Below are 14,730 nucleotides of genomic sequence, written 5' to 3' on the forward strand. Positions count from 1 at the left end.
TTTCTTACAGTTTCTGAGGTTTGGTCCGTTATCATCATGGCAGGGAGCATGTATGTGTGCTAAAATATGTCGACCTAACATTGGTGCTTGCCTATCTACTGTCTGCCTATCTATTTATATATCATCTACCCATCATCTACTTCTCTGTCACTTTCACCCGTTTTTATTCCTCCGTGATTATCTACTTCTATTTCTCCATCTATCATCTATCTTATCTACCATCTCTTCTCAATCTATCATCCACCAGTTGCTATTTTAATGCCATGAGTTCATAGTTAACTCCCAGATTCAGACCCACTATGCCTGATTTGTTCTAACCTCGCTTCTTTCCTGTTTCCCACCCCTTGCTCTGACAGTGGTGGGGCATGTGGCTCTTACACATACAACGCACTTGGTTATGGTTCGGTTCTGTACAGACAAAGTCATCTCAGAATCCCGAAGACACAAGTTCATTACCTAGACTGCAGCACTGTGTATGGTTCTAGTTGTCCTTGCTCTTACAGTGTCCAGACAAAATGTTTCTCTCCAAAATAACTGTCGTTCGTAGCAGGGTTACTACTGCTGTGATGAAACCATGATCCAAGCAAGTTGGGGAGGAAGGGGTTTATTTGGATTTTACACTTTCCTATCACATAGTTCATCATCAAAGAAAGTCGGGACAGCAACTCAAAACAGAGCAGGAACCAGGAGACAGGAGCGGCCATGGAGAGGTGCTGCTTACTGGCTTCTCCATCACAGCTTGCTCATCCTGCTTTCTTATAGAGGCCAGAACTACCACCCCAGGAATGGTACCTCCCACAATGGGCTGGGGCTTCCAACATCAATCACTAATTAAGAAGATGCCCTATAGGTCTGGTACAGTCCAATCTTGTAAAGGCATTTCCTCAACTAAGGCTCCCTCCTCTCTGACGACTCTAGCTTGTGTCGAGTAGACATACAACCAGCCAGTACAATAACTTAGGGAGTCATTTTTTTCCCCTCCTTCCTTTCCAGGGCAGTTATGCACTGTCCCTAACATGTGGGGCCCTGTGTTACAGCCTGTATTCTCTTTACCCTACGTTGCATTTTTTGTTGTTGTTGTTTTTGTTTGTTTGTTTTTAATTTCCCATGTAATGGTGTTTACTATTTGTAATGTGTAGTAAGTGTTTTCTAGGTTTTGATACACTCATGACATTGTCCACCACCATCTTGACAGACAGACCTCCCTCCTTACTCCTTTGCTATTGAGCCCCTCAGCAATTCCTGGTAGCTCTGGTCTGTTTCCTCCCTTCAGTTTTGCCATTTCAAGTCATATAAACAAAGTCACATAATCTGTAGCTTTGGAGCCTGGCTTTCGTCTTCATTGTTTTGTGGATGACAGCGCATCCCTTTTTATTTAGAAGCATCTCCAGCTGAAGATCAGCAGAGCTGCTTCCAGTTTGGCGCAATAATGAACAGACCTGCCATAGCGCCTGTGTACATGCTTTAGTGAGTGGGGGCCTTCACTCTTCTTGGGTCCATACCTAGGACAGAGCTTATGCATTACCTGGCAATATGTTTAATTTTATGGGAAAGCGTTCAATGCCTGCACGTATCGCAGTTTGTATTCCCATCTGCTATTCTGTGGGGCTTTGCTTGGTTGGTTTTGCAGCATCTTATTGTGGTTGTGGTTTGCACTTTTCTAATGACAAATAGCATTGGGTTCATTTTTTGTGTTCATTTTCCATCCATATATTTTCTTTGGCAACATTTTTCTTCATATTCATTTGCCCATTTTTGAAATGGGCTTTTTGTTATAGTCTCCTAATGTAGTGTTTAAGTGTGTTTACATATAATCTAGACACATTAGTTTAGCCAATATATGTTTAAAATTCAAAAGCATTTCCTCGTGTCTCTTTTTTTTTTTTTTAGCAAGGCTTTATTGGGAGATGGCTTATCAATAGAGATCTTGCCATTTAAACTGGAGAGCTTGAGCTTGATTCTTAGGGGAGAGAGAGAGAGAGAGAGAGAGAGAGAGAAGCACTGAGGTGTGTGCTTGAACCACAGCACCGGGAGCACAGAGACAGGTGGATGCCAGGAACTCATGCGTGGCCAGCCTAGCACACCTGGCAAGTTCCAGGCCAATGAGAGAACTCATCTCAAAAATTAGAAGTAGTAGGGCTGCAGAGATGGCTCAGCAGTTGAGAGCCCTGGCTGCTCTTCTAGAGGACCCAGGGTTCAATTCTCAGCACCCACGTGGCAGCTCACAACTGTCCGTCAGTTCTGTTCCAGGGGACCTGACACTCTCATACAGATATATGCGGTTGAAACACCGACAAAACATGTACATAAAATAAAAATAAGTAAGTTTTTTTTTGTTGTTGTTTTTTAAGAGAAGTGGATGGCACCTGAGGAACGACACCTGGGGTTGTCTTCTGATCTCTCACACTCACAGCATTTCTCCTGCCTCAGCCTCCTGTGCTGGTATCGGGTGCTGCTCCCACTTGGTTACTGTGACAACCTGTCTCTCAAGGTGGAGGTCAGAGACAGGGATCCCCAGAGCAAGCTGGCTAGCTAGACCATGAGAATCAGGGAGCCCCAGGTTCAGTTAGAGATGCTGCTTTAATAGGTAAAGTGGATAGTGATGGAGGAGGGCCAAGATGTCAACCTCTGGCCTCCACCTGCATGTGCACACATGTACGCCCACATACGTATAGACATGCATGCACACACACTTACACAGGCAAAACTTACATCAGCTTCTTTAGCGTTGAACTTTTTGGTGTTGTCGGTGGGGGAGGGGAGAAAACGTTGCGTTGTTCTAAGCTGCAGATGTTTTATTTCTTGTCTCCTTCTAAACTGTCTACGGTTCCTTTTGTGTTGGAGGCACCGTGAGGGTAGCAGTTCAGTTTTCAGGGGTGGCCTTGTGCCCTGAACTCTTTCTAAGGGGAACCTCTTCCTCTTCCTGATTAGCCCTTTTGCTCTGCTAGAACAAGCCATCATTTGGTGGTCAGTACTTTCTGGCTGGAGTACCCCTGCTCTGTGCCCAAAGCGGGGAGCAGACAGGATAAGGCTGATAGTGGCACGTTCCCTGTTGGCCCAGACAAACTCTCTGATCCCATTTGATTCTGGGGGCTGGGCTGGACCTCCAGGAACTGTGCCCCTTCCAGCTCAGGGCCTGAAGCTCACGGAGTGTGAGATTAACTGTCAGCAGCCTCGGATTTACAGCTCCTCACGGAGCCTGTACCCGAATGCCAATGAGCAGCCCCTACTGAGTGTGGTTGCAGGCCATGCCCCCCGGCATGACAGAAATGATGGTGTCCATTTTAAATCGGAGAAGCTGTTCTTCTCAGAACACACCCATGGTCTATGAGCATTGTGCACACACAGAATTTTTTAAAATGTGTATATGTAATATTCTTTATTTTAACCCAAAGAATATATCTTCTCGCCGGCTCTGTATATCTCATTCAAAAACAAAAAGGCATAGTAGTTTAGCAATAGTTCCCTAGGTGTGGACCCTGAGCTAGAGGCTGTCCCCTCCTAGGGCAATTGCTATACTTAGAAAGGTTCCCTTTGGCCTCTGCTAAGGAGCACCTAGTCGCCACCTGGCTCTCAGTGGCAGGCTGTTAAGCTGCTCCGCCCACTACTGGGGCCACCACACAATAGCCGCAGCATCTAATGATTTACTTGGTCCTGAGTCCTTTCATATTTGTGATCCCAGAGGGGCCATTACACACAGCACTGAGCTCGGATATATGGCCCAGCTGCTCTTCCCAGGTCTGGCCCTTCCCCCATAGAGCCTTGCAGAGGACTCTATAGGATAGTTGCTATAGGATAGCTTTCATTGGTCCTCAAGTCTCCATTACGGAGCCAGGGGGTGTGGGGTTTGCACTTCCTGTCACTGTGCTGAGATTCACCTAGAAGCACCCCTAGGTGTAGGCGACTCCCTCCCTACAGGATGTTTCCTCTCACCCGGTGGACCTGTGTGCTGTTTACCTGTGAGTGGCGCTTCTTAGGTGTTCTTGGGGAGTCTCCTGGTGTGTGTGTGTGTGTGTGTGTGTGTGTGTGTGTGTGTGTGTTGTTGTTGTTGTTGTTGTTGTTTCTGGAGTGAAGGTGCTGGATCAAGTGACACCAATGTCCAGCTCTCAGAGCCTTTCCAGTTCATCCTGCCTGCAATGCTTTTTATTTTTGCTCGCTCTTTAAAATCTTTTTTTTTTTCTAAATTTTTTTTTTCCTGGCAAAATCATTTCTCAAATGTTCCTGGGCATGTTGCACAAAATCTCAGACCAGACTGGAACAACTGCTGGGAAATTGGGGGTATCCCATCCCCCCTCGCTTCTCCATTGTCTAATTCACTCTCTTCCCCGGGAGCTCTTGCCTGTGGGACAGCTGCCGCCCATCTATAACGTGACCATCTCGGTCTGTGCAATAATGGAGCCTTTCATAGCGCTACTGGGAGGCCATTAATAAGGGATGTCATTGCTAGAGAGATCAGTGTCGGACATGTGAGCAGGACATCCCCACTGTCAGCCGAGAGCAGCTGCCTGCAGCCAAGACAGGAGAAGCATCCAGGAACCGATAAGGAAGGAAGCAGGCGAGAAGTGCTCACACCTGCGTGTGCCTTCACAGCACAACCCCCCCCCCTTCCAGCCTGGTGTGTGGCCCAGAGGTGTTCTTTAGATTCTAGCAGGGATGTGTGCTTATGTCTTTGATTATGTGTGCGCACCTGCATGTAAGTGCCTGTGCGTTTGGTTGTGTGTGTGTGTGCACACCCATCCATTGGATTGGCTGTCTACAGCAGTCAAAGGGAGGCTGAGCCATGTGCTCATATCCAGTCAGGAGCTTAGGCACGCCCTGGAGTAGCACAAGCCTTAGCCTAGCCGTCCACCATGGACAAAACCCTGAGAGGGTCTAGCCTGGCCCCACCCCTGAAATGACTCCTTGCTTATACCCAGGCATGGGCTCTCACTTTTAATAGTACTCTAAGAGCGGGGTAGGACACCTGGGTGAGGACAGGCCGGTGTTTCGTGTCTCGAGACTGAGCGGACAGGGTGGGAGGGAGACTGTGGGGCTTGTGGCTATGTCACTCGGCTGCCCCATGCTTTCCAGAACTTGGGAGCTGCAGCACCGGGACTCTGCTTCAAGCCTTTAGGCAAGACCACTGTGTGCCCCGGTGTGTTAAAGCAAGCCTAGGGCCGAGCACATCTCCACAGCACAAATCCCCCTTCCGGCCTGGTGTGTGACCCAGAGGTGTTCTTTAGGTTCTAGTTGATTTGGGCTTCCTGCTCTCATTCTGGGGACCACAACCATCAGAGCCCCAGGTCCCTGGACTTGACAGCAGCCTTTTGCTGCCTTCATCTGTAGAGGGCTGGGGGTCTTCTGTAAACAAAAAAGCCAAGAGGACTCAGCGGTTGCTCCTAAGGCCAGAAGGATTACAGAGCAACTGAGAAACAGCAGGCAGAAACCAGTGGTGGCTGTGGAGGTGCTGGGACCCCACACTACATGCACGGGAGGGGAGTGTCCAGAGATCCTCATGTGCCCTCTTTCCTGAGCCCCTGGCTCTAAGCCCTCAGGCAAGATCCCAGTGTACCCTGTTGTACTGAAGTGAGCCTAGGGCACAGCACAATTCCCACAGTGCAAATCCCCCTTCCTGCCTGGTGCTGGGCTCCCTTGTCTGCTGCCAGCCTCTGCTCGCCCCTCCTCACCGTGGTGCCTGGGGCGCAGTACTCTACAGCAGTGACCTACCCTCTCTGTGTCTGATCCAGGGCCTCCTCTGGAAGGATGGGCCAAAAGAGAGATTACTAGAGGTTCCCAGTGGTGAGCTTTGGGTGGGAGCAATGGAAATCTGAGTCCTTCTATGACCCAGGTTGTGGCCCAGCCTTTTCCCTGAACCTGAGCCTTTCTTGTCTGTTCTCTGGGGAATGAGTTAGGTTGGTAGATTGAGCCTATGGAGGTCAGGCTCCCAGATTCCCACTTAAGCAAAGTGTCATTAAGAATCTTGAATTGAGTCCTCAAAGCATTGGGGTCCCAGAGGCAGCCATCCTGTCTCCCGGAGCTTCTGACCTTGCTTGCCTGAGAGGATGGCAGTGACCCCAGAGTTGAGCATTGGTCTGCTAGAGAAACAACCCACTGAAGACACACAGCCAAATACACAGAGCAGGCTGATTACAGAGCTTGGCTCATGTGACCCCAAAGACTGAGACACACCTCCCCAATCTGCTGCCTTCAAGCTGGAGCCTCAGGAGGAGGGGCTGAGAGGGCTGAGCTCTGTTCCCAGTCCTGCAGTGGCAATTTGGATGTTTCAAAGGGAGAATGACTTTCAAAGGGAGCTTGAGCCAGGGATCAAGCTGAGCCCCACTCAGGAGAGTCAGGGAAGTGAGTTACAAAGCAATAAAAGGCCAGGCCGGTGCAGGATCAGCAGCTGTGCCTGCCAGCTGGCAGATATCAAAGCAAGGAGACCTGAGACCACCCTTCCATCCCCCATTCCATTTCAGAGGCGGGGCTCTTGGGGCCTTGCAGGAGTTTCTGAGCTGGAGAGAGAGTCATATACACAGTTGTCAGCGCCTCTGGGAAACTCGGGAGGGAGGCCAGGTATGCTGAGCAATCAGTGCTGTTCTCAGGAGGCAGGTGAGGGGCTGGGCTGACCTGAGGCTGTAGAGAACAGGAGAGAGAGGGGGAAGCTGGGGTCACTGGGCCCATCTGCTAGCCCAGGGGTTTAGACAGAGTGGGTGAGAGGAAGAGAGAGAAGACAGACACTAGGTCACTGCCTGATCAGGTTGTTTATTCTTTGATATTGCCCCAAAGCACAGGAATGATTGGGCTCCAAAATGGCCTTGGTATCGCTGCTTGGTTTTGTCTGGCCTGAACATGTTTAGCTGATGGACTGGACAAAAAAAGCTTATGAGGAAGATTCTACTTTTGGCCCATCCCTTCAGATTTTGAGGTCCATTACTCTGGGAGCCCTGGAGAATAGTGTATGGGGGCTGCAGGGTCCCAGCCTTCCCAGTGGTCTCAACAGATGGGAGCTCTTTTTTGTCTCTGCACCCTGACTGAGGATGCGGGCCCCCAGCTTTTTTCCAGTGTCACCATCTGCAGCAGTTGATTCCGATCCAAGCTGCACTCTTCAGGACCCAGGAAGGTGTTCATCTCCTGTGCCAACAGTTCACTGTTTCCCAACAGCTGAGAGCCTGTGGAAGCTCCCAGTGCAAACACAGGCGGCAGGGCTGCTCCCCAACTGTTTTGACATAAATCAGCATGCTGTTTTCCCATCCATATGCCAGGGCCATTTCATGTGCTACCCATGGCTGTTCCTTCCGCAGCTCCAAAAGCCTGAGGCCCCATGCCTGCTGGCTCTGCTCCCCACTGCAAGTGTAGGGGTGGGGTCAGGGACAACCCTGTTGTCCCTACCCTCATTCCCACCCAAATCTACTCATTTTGGTTCTCTGAGCTGAGACCCCTGGATACGATCCCAACTCACAGGGTATCTCTAGCTTCACTGTCACCCAATATTGAAGTTTCACTAACTGCTCACTCACCAGAGAGAGGGCAGGCTGTGGCCCTATTGCTGGTCTTCTTTAAACCTATGACATAGCCATGAGGCAGGTGTCAACCTCGTGGTGTCTACTTCAAGGAGCTTGGAGCTGGCAGGGGACTCTCAGCACCAGTAGCTCCACAACCAGCAGCTCACCTGTGTGCTGCTCAGTCCTATCCTCTTGCCCATCCTTCTAAACTGTGAGCTCTCGAGGAGGTAAGCAGCAGTCTGTGCCTGCATTTGTCACTGTGGAGTCCATGGTCTGGCCCCTGATACACCCAGATAAACACCTGTTACATGAAAAGGCAAATCAGCAAATGACTGTGCTCATGGTTGCTAAGGGCTGTGGCCTGCTACACTTCCCAGTGGCAGAGGAAATGAAATACTACAGGGTCACCAAGATCATCCCCCAGGCTGGGCAACTCGCTGGGCAGCTCACTAAGATTCTCAGGGTTTTAAACCTCATCCCTCTGTGGTTGAGTCATTACAGCTGTGTTATCGGATAAGGAGATTCACCAACACAAGGGAACGGGGAGCATAGACAAGGTCACAGGGTCCTGAGAGGCTTCTGTGTTCTTCCCTTCCCATGAGGTTTCTATGGAGCACACTGTCTACAGAAGAGAAATGCAAGCATATCCATTCAGCGCTTCTGGAAAGTCCATTTGAGAGGCATAGTTCCAGGCTGGGGGGGGGGGGGTTGTTGGGTATTTAACCCTGTTCCACTAAGTTCCAGACCTGGGAGGGAAGGCAGGGCCTGCTATAGTCTGTTTCTTTATGTGGTCCGAGCAGGCAGAGTCTTATTTCCGAAGCTGTATTCCCAACTCCAGATTGTGGGCAGGAGAGTAACGTCAGACTTCTTGACTATAGGGGCACTTGTGAGTTAAGGTTTGGGGTGCTGAACTAGCACTGGGATAACAACTGCATGGAACATTGAGGAACCCCACGGGCCACAGATACTGAGACCAGACATACAAGATGGTTTTCCTCTTGCTTACCCTGTGCCCAGCATGGCTCCAAGCTAACCGAAATCTTGAGCTGAAGCTGAACTAGTGGCCAGAAGGGAACAGATGGAGGGAGAATAGTCTATTTTCACAGGCGTGAACTTGGGGAGTGGGACAGAAAGAGTTTTGTAGGGCTGGAACCCTGGGACCAAAAATGACGTCTCTGTGTATTTGTGTGTGTTCCCAGTATGCCTGTTATGTGGATTTATACATGCATACATTGTATGTGATATAGTCATGGATAAGAGAAAGGCAGAAAGGAAACCATTCTAGAAACTCTGCATGTGTATATGGATGTACACCGTGTGCCTGTGTATCTATATAAATGTGTTGTATTCATGTGTGTGTTGTATTCATGTGTGTGTTGTATACGGATGTGCACACATGTATGTTCAGTGTGCCTGTGTAGTGTGGCTTTTCATGGATGAAGACAGAAAGCCACCCATTCTGGAAACTCTGTGTGTGTGTGTATGTGTGTGTTAGCATGTGTGCATCTACAAATGAAAGCAGAAAGCCACCCACCTGGAAACAGTGTCGATGAGTGGAGTGTGTGAGCAATGCATGCATGGCAGCTACTGGCTCAGAACAGTGATGGAAGGAAGGAATTACCCCAGGCAATCGAATGCCTTTTTCTCCCTTCAGCTTAGGAAGTGACTATTTAGGGTTCTGCACATTATTTTGAATGGATTTTGCTTCTTCTTGTCGTGCGTGTAGTTCATTCTCTGGAAAGTTGATCTCATACTTCATTGAGTCAGTGGAGTGGAGGGCTGATGGGTATGTGATAAGGGCCTTGGGTGGAAGGGTCGGAGAATAGATCATCAGGGCCCCAAGCCTCATCAACCTGAAGTGTCACCATGGGCACTCCTCCCCACTTAGAGCTTTGACTTTCCACCTGAAAAGTAAAAGGCCTATAACGGAAAGAGCCCCCTTCTCTTGTTCTAAAGATAGATGTTTCTGTGACAGCTTATTTAGAAGTGAATCAGGTTAAAGGTAGGGAATAATGTCTTATTACACTGACAGCGCTGATTCCAACTAAATGCGTGCAGAAGTTAGCATATGCATAATGTGACATTTTAATTCTTTTAAAAAACATTTAACCCTTATCATATTTTTAAAACATTTTATGCATATGGGTGTCTATCTTCTTGTGCATCTGTGAACAACATGCATGCAATGCCAGCAGAGGCCAGAAAGGGGGGCTGGATCCTGTGGAACTGGAGTTACTTTAGCCATCATGGGGGTTCTAGAAATCAAATCTTGGCCCTCTTGAAGAGCAGCCAGACGTTTAAGCACTGAGCCATTTCTCCAGCTCCTACGTTTTTACTCTGTGTGAGCTAATACCTTCTTAGGTAGATGTTGGTGTCTGCGGTCCTGGGTCTTCCCCCACCTTTGCGGTGGGGGCCGATCAGGGTGAAAGAGACCTTAGCAGCGTCTTTGGTAAAATTTGTGAAGGTGATAAGAGAAAGAAGCTATCAGAGGCCCCCCCCCTTTTTTTTAAGCTCAGAGAAGAAGAAGAAATTGAGAAGAAATTGGCAACCTCCAGGGACCACTGAGGAAGGTTCAGATAAATTCTACAAGGAGTATAGACCAATGTGTGTGACTGTGCAGTCCCCTGGGAGGAGGTCGGCTCAGCTGGAGGCTCCAGATGTGCTATTAGTGCAGCACCGGAGGTGCCAGCACAGCCGTATTGGGACACTGTTGCCTACATGAGGAGCCAAGGCTGGCTGTAGCCCTCATTCTCTGCGCTCCTCCCAATCCTGCCCACAAATGTGCTGCCTCACATCGTGAACACTCTTGTGTGTGTCTCGAGTATGTTACACTAACGCCCTTGTTTCTACTCTTCATTTCAGAGAGAAAACAGCACAGCCCTGGAGATGGCTCAAATGGGATTTCCGTGATTCTAGATGGTTCATCCGCAGTCCGGGAAAGTCTTCCTTTGTGTGGGCCAGACTGCGTCCCTATTTGGAGGTCGTTCTTTTGTCCTCATCACATCCTTGCTAGTCTAAGGTTGCCTCCCTCTGTGCTGAAATTAGGAGGGGGTGTGTGTACGTGTGTGTTCATGTGTGTGCTTGCTCATTGAGAGAACTCAGTGCATGGATTAGAACCCTTTCAAAGCGCCTACAGGTTGATGCACTGGATAGTGATATATACGGCTGGGTGCGATCATTACCTTCAGCATTGTATATTACGAAGCCCAGTAGCCAGGGGGAAGAGTGAGAGCATTGTCTGAAAGTATTAGGTTCACTTTGTATTTGTGTCAGGAGAAATGTTCCGCCGTGGTGCAGATGACCAAGTAGTTATGAACCCCTAGGTCAAAGTCAGAGGAAAGCTGACAGGATTGGACACACAGGCCTTTTTCTTCAGTGGCTACAGGATTTCTGCTGGGAAATGCGCGAAGGGCACTTGGTCCTTCCTATTGTCATTTGTGTGCAGCCATCAGTTCTCTAGCTGAGCCTGACGCTGGGTTTGGCCTGAAATAGTCAGTCCTTAGCGCAGGTTTCATCTGATTCAAAGGACTTCTTCCTCTTGGCTCATTTGCCGTGCTTGGCACTGATTGACAATAGTAGCTGGTATTAGCAATGCTGCCACAGATCTGTAGGGGAGGTAAACCATTGGGTCAGAAACCTATGGACTGTGCCATACGGGCATCTAGAAGTGGTCTCAGTTCCATACTGCTCCCTGCCTACCAGAGCCCCTGGACCAGCTCCAGGTGGACTTTCCGGAGAACAGTAGCTGATTAGGAGCAAAAGTTGCACCGGAACCTCAACCCCACCTCACATCCCTCTGGGTTGGTTGGATCATGGCTCTGCATGTTCTGTGCGTGTCTGAAATACTTCTATTACCCCCTGGCACTCTAAATGACAGGTCTGGGGACTTTGTTTATTGTTTCAAAGAAAAAGTACACAAGAAGGAGACGCATGTAAATAAGTACCAATGCTCACAAAGTCGCCATTGTTTATATGTAAAGTACATGTACATAGAAAGAAAAATGGCTCAATGAATGTTGGATAATATCCCACGAACCAAACTGCATTATTCCTGAGAGCACATGTTTAGCTGGAAGGCTGCTCTTCTCTTTAGATCTCATTGTTTTCATCCATATGTCATAAGCACCTTCATGTCACCTAATCCCCAAATTCAGGTCTGAACTTTGGGACAATGCGGTATAAATGTGAGCCTTTGTAACTGATTCTTGCTGCCAACGAGCATCTGAAGAGCTCAAGCATTTCAAAAGTAAGGTGCATTTTCTACATCCCAGACTGAATCTTTTATCCTAAATGCTGGGTTGGATGGGATTCTCTTGCTGCTAACTCCTAAAACGGGACATCTGTGTGCAATGGCACTGCCTTGGTGAAGCAACGAGAGGGAGCCTGACCCGGCCCCTGGGAACTCAAATGTGTCACTGAGGTGTGGGCCCGGCCTCATGTTGCATTAAGTTGTCAGCCCGCTCACATCACTCTGTGTGCATGACGGAACAGCATTCGGTATTTTCATTTGTCTAAACTGGAGATCCACGTGACCGTAAACCGCGGAGTCCTTTGTGAACGGCCATGTGGTGTCTACTTTGTTTCCATGGTCTAGCGTTCTGTTGCTGAAGGCCTATGGCTGTGACTTAAGTCTCTGCCCTCGCAGACTCTGTAGCCTTCAGGAAACCTGAGTGCCTTACACGGCTTATAAACACCAACTGGGAGTCAGGAGGGAGAGTGAAGGGTGGCTATGAGGCAGTGCTAGCTGATCAGCTCCCGCCATCACTCCCCATTGAACCCATGAGGTGGGTTGTGTGTTATAACACAGAGATGGATTTAAGTTTAGGCTCAGGAAAATCATATTGTGAATATATGTATCAAAGCATATATTTATTGTAACTTTTCTAAAAAGCTTTATTGTAAACTTATGCAAAAAGGAGCAGAACTTGGCTTCTCGTGGCAAAGTGCCAGGCAGTATTTGTGTTCAATGAAGCAATTCTTAACACACCCCTCTAAACACGTAACCTTTCCGTTCAGTGCTCACCAGTATTCCCAGGCTTAAACTAGGTTTGTATGGTGGTCAATTATAAATTTTACACATATTTTTGTATTGTGGTTCCTATAATATATACCAGAGAATTTTTACTTATTTGTAAATTATTGTACAGTTTTAATAAAACTCGTTTTAAATCCTAGCTCAAGGTGTCTCCAGGAGTGTTATTAACGTGTGAATTTATTATCTATATTAGCCACTTCTGCCTTCATCATTTGGCCAGCAATGCCTCTTTTCCATGCGATAAATGAAATTTGGACCTTGCGCCCACTAGGGAGGGAAGCACACACCTCAGCTCTGGATGAAGCTGCAGCCTCATTCAGGGACACGGGAGGTTGTTGGAAGGACAGCCCTTCAGTCAGAGGACTGGCAGTCGCTAGCTGAGGGTGGCTACCTGAGAGGTCTCTTCCAGGGACTTCATCCAGCATGTATCATGGAGAAGAAGTCAAGTAGCTCAGGAAAGGAAAAAAAAGAAAGAAAAAAAAAAAAACAAACCTTGGCATCTTAATAAGAACAGTTGGCTGTATCTCCTGTAGAAACTCTCACACTGCCACTGAGGAGCTGAAGTTTTACGTGTGTATTTAAGGAAGTGGGAGTCCAGGGTACGTAGGAAGGAAGGTGATGGCCCTGGCTCGCTGGCAGGCCCACGGTCCCCCAGGAGAGTGTCACTGACATGACATTGTCCTGGCATGTGCTCTAAAGGAGCTGGCTGAGTGGTCATTCTGAAGGTGGGGGTCTTTTGCTTAAAACCCATCATTGTAGACTCCACAATGATTGTCCTTTAACCTGCTGGGGTTGGGGCTGTGTCTGAGAGCACCCCTGGCTTGTCTCATCCTAAGCCCATGTCCTTGGCTCTAGAATCGGCTGGTCTTGCAGGTCCTTAGACTCTCTTCTTGCATCAGGGCCCAGCATGGGCTCTCCCACGGCAGCTGGAATAGAATAGACATTTACAGCTCTCACCCTGCCTCCTGAAAGTGGGGCGGAAGTTGTGTCCTGAGGGTAAGCCACCAGGGCTCACCAGGCCAGTTGGTGCCTCTGGTCTGGCCCTCTGTTCAGAACCCTCTGTGCATGGGCAGCATCAGCTCAGAAAGGCTTATATGGGTTCCATGGGGAGGATTTGGGGGAGGGGAGACTGTGAGGTTGCAGCACAGTTGCAACTGTCCTGTGTACAGACCTCATGACAGGGGTTAGGGTCACCTAGCTGCAACTCTCCCACTCCCACCGTGATGGCATCGCAGCCCTAACATGTCTGTTAAACCTCTGGCTGGGCTCAAGCTTGGCAGCTGTCTTCCGCTGCATGGAGGACGCCTTGGAAAATAAGATCTTTCCAATGGACACACCACTTGGCAGCCTACAGGGGTTGCCAGGTCGGCGAGCCACACCAGAACTTACAGGTTCCCTGGGAGAGACCCAAAGAGCCAGGCAGAGGTGATCTAGCCAATGCAACCTGTCCCTGGGGCCTGCCTAATGCAGGTTGTCCCCAGCCTGCAGGCCCCAGCTGGTAGAGGAAGCAGGACCCAGGCTGGGGGCGCGGACTTCGTGTGGGTAGTCCAGAACCTAGGATGGGTGGGCCAGGTATCCACTCCACCTGGATTTCTCTACCCTGAGCCTCCACCTCGCTCCTCCCTAGCTGTCCCAGTCCAGCCCTTTCATCTCACTATTTCTTGGCTGTTTCTGCCACTCCAGCTTGTCCTCCCCCTCCTACCCCAGACTGGTTTGGCCTGCCAAGGTACGGTCTAGGCTAGGCATCCTCACTCCCTAGTCCCACGGTCAAGCCAGGCCAGGCTCTTGCTCTCCAACCTGGAGCCATTCCTTGAGGATGTCTGGATTTTGCCAGAGATGCTAGGCTAGATTCTGGCTGCTGCAGCGCCTCCTCCCAGAGGCAAGAATTTAGTTTTGAACCCTGGATCCTAGGATGCCTTGGGCCACCACAAAACAAGAGTAGGTGGGGACACGCACCTCTCCTCCTGTTCTTCCCAAGTGCAAACTTCATACACGTTGGTCCTGACGAGTCGCAACCCATCCCTCTGCACTCGGCACAGGCGGATCAGGGTGTAATGATCCCAGTCTCTAAGGTGCTCTTGGGGAAGAAAGGGAGGGAAGAGGAAAGGGAAGGGAGAGAAGGAGATGAGAAGAGATGCGAGCAAGCACAAACCAGAGGGGGAGGAGGGGCCCGGATGCAAATGAAGGTCGGTGGGCGGGGCCCGGATGCAAATA

The 14,730-nt window shown here is 49.3% G+C and overlaps 1 protein-coding gene across 18 annotated transcripts in view; it reads left to right on the forward strand.

The window, feature by feature from the left end:
• Jakmip3 (Janus kinase and microtubule interacting protein 3) overlaps nucleotides 1–12,655 on the forward strand; it is a 130,402-nt gene extending 117,747 nt beyond the window's left edge. For all 18 annotated transcript variants that reach the window (XM_060381645.1, XM_060381668.1, XM_060381633.1 and 15 more), the window contains one exon: nucleotides 10,344–12,655. The gene's annotated coding sequence lies outside the window, so the exon portion shown is untranslated. The remainder of the gene's footprint in view (nucleotides 1–10,343) is intronic.
• The last annotated feature ends 2,075 nt before the right edge of the window (nucleotides 12,656–14,730 follow it).

The sequence above is a fragment of the Meriones unguiculatus genome, chromosome 1 (assembly GCF_030254825.1).
Source record: "Meriones unguiculatus strain TT.TT164.6M chromosome 1, Bangor_MerUng_6.1, whole genome shotgun sequence".
Lineage (NCBI taxonomy): Eukaryota > Metazoa > Chordata > Mammalia > Rodentia > Muridae > Meriones > Meriones unguiculatus.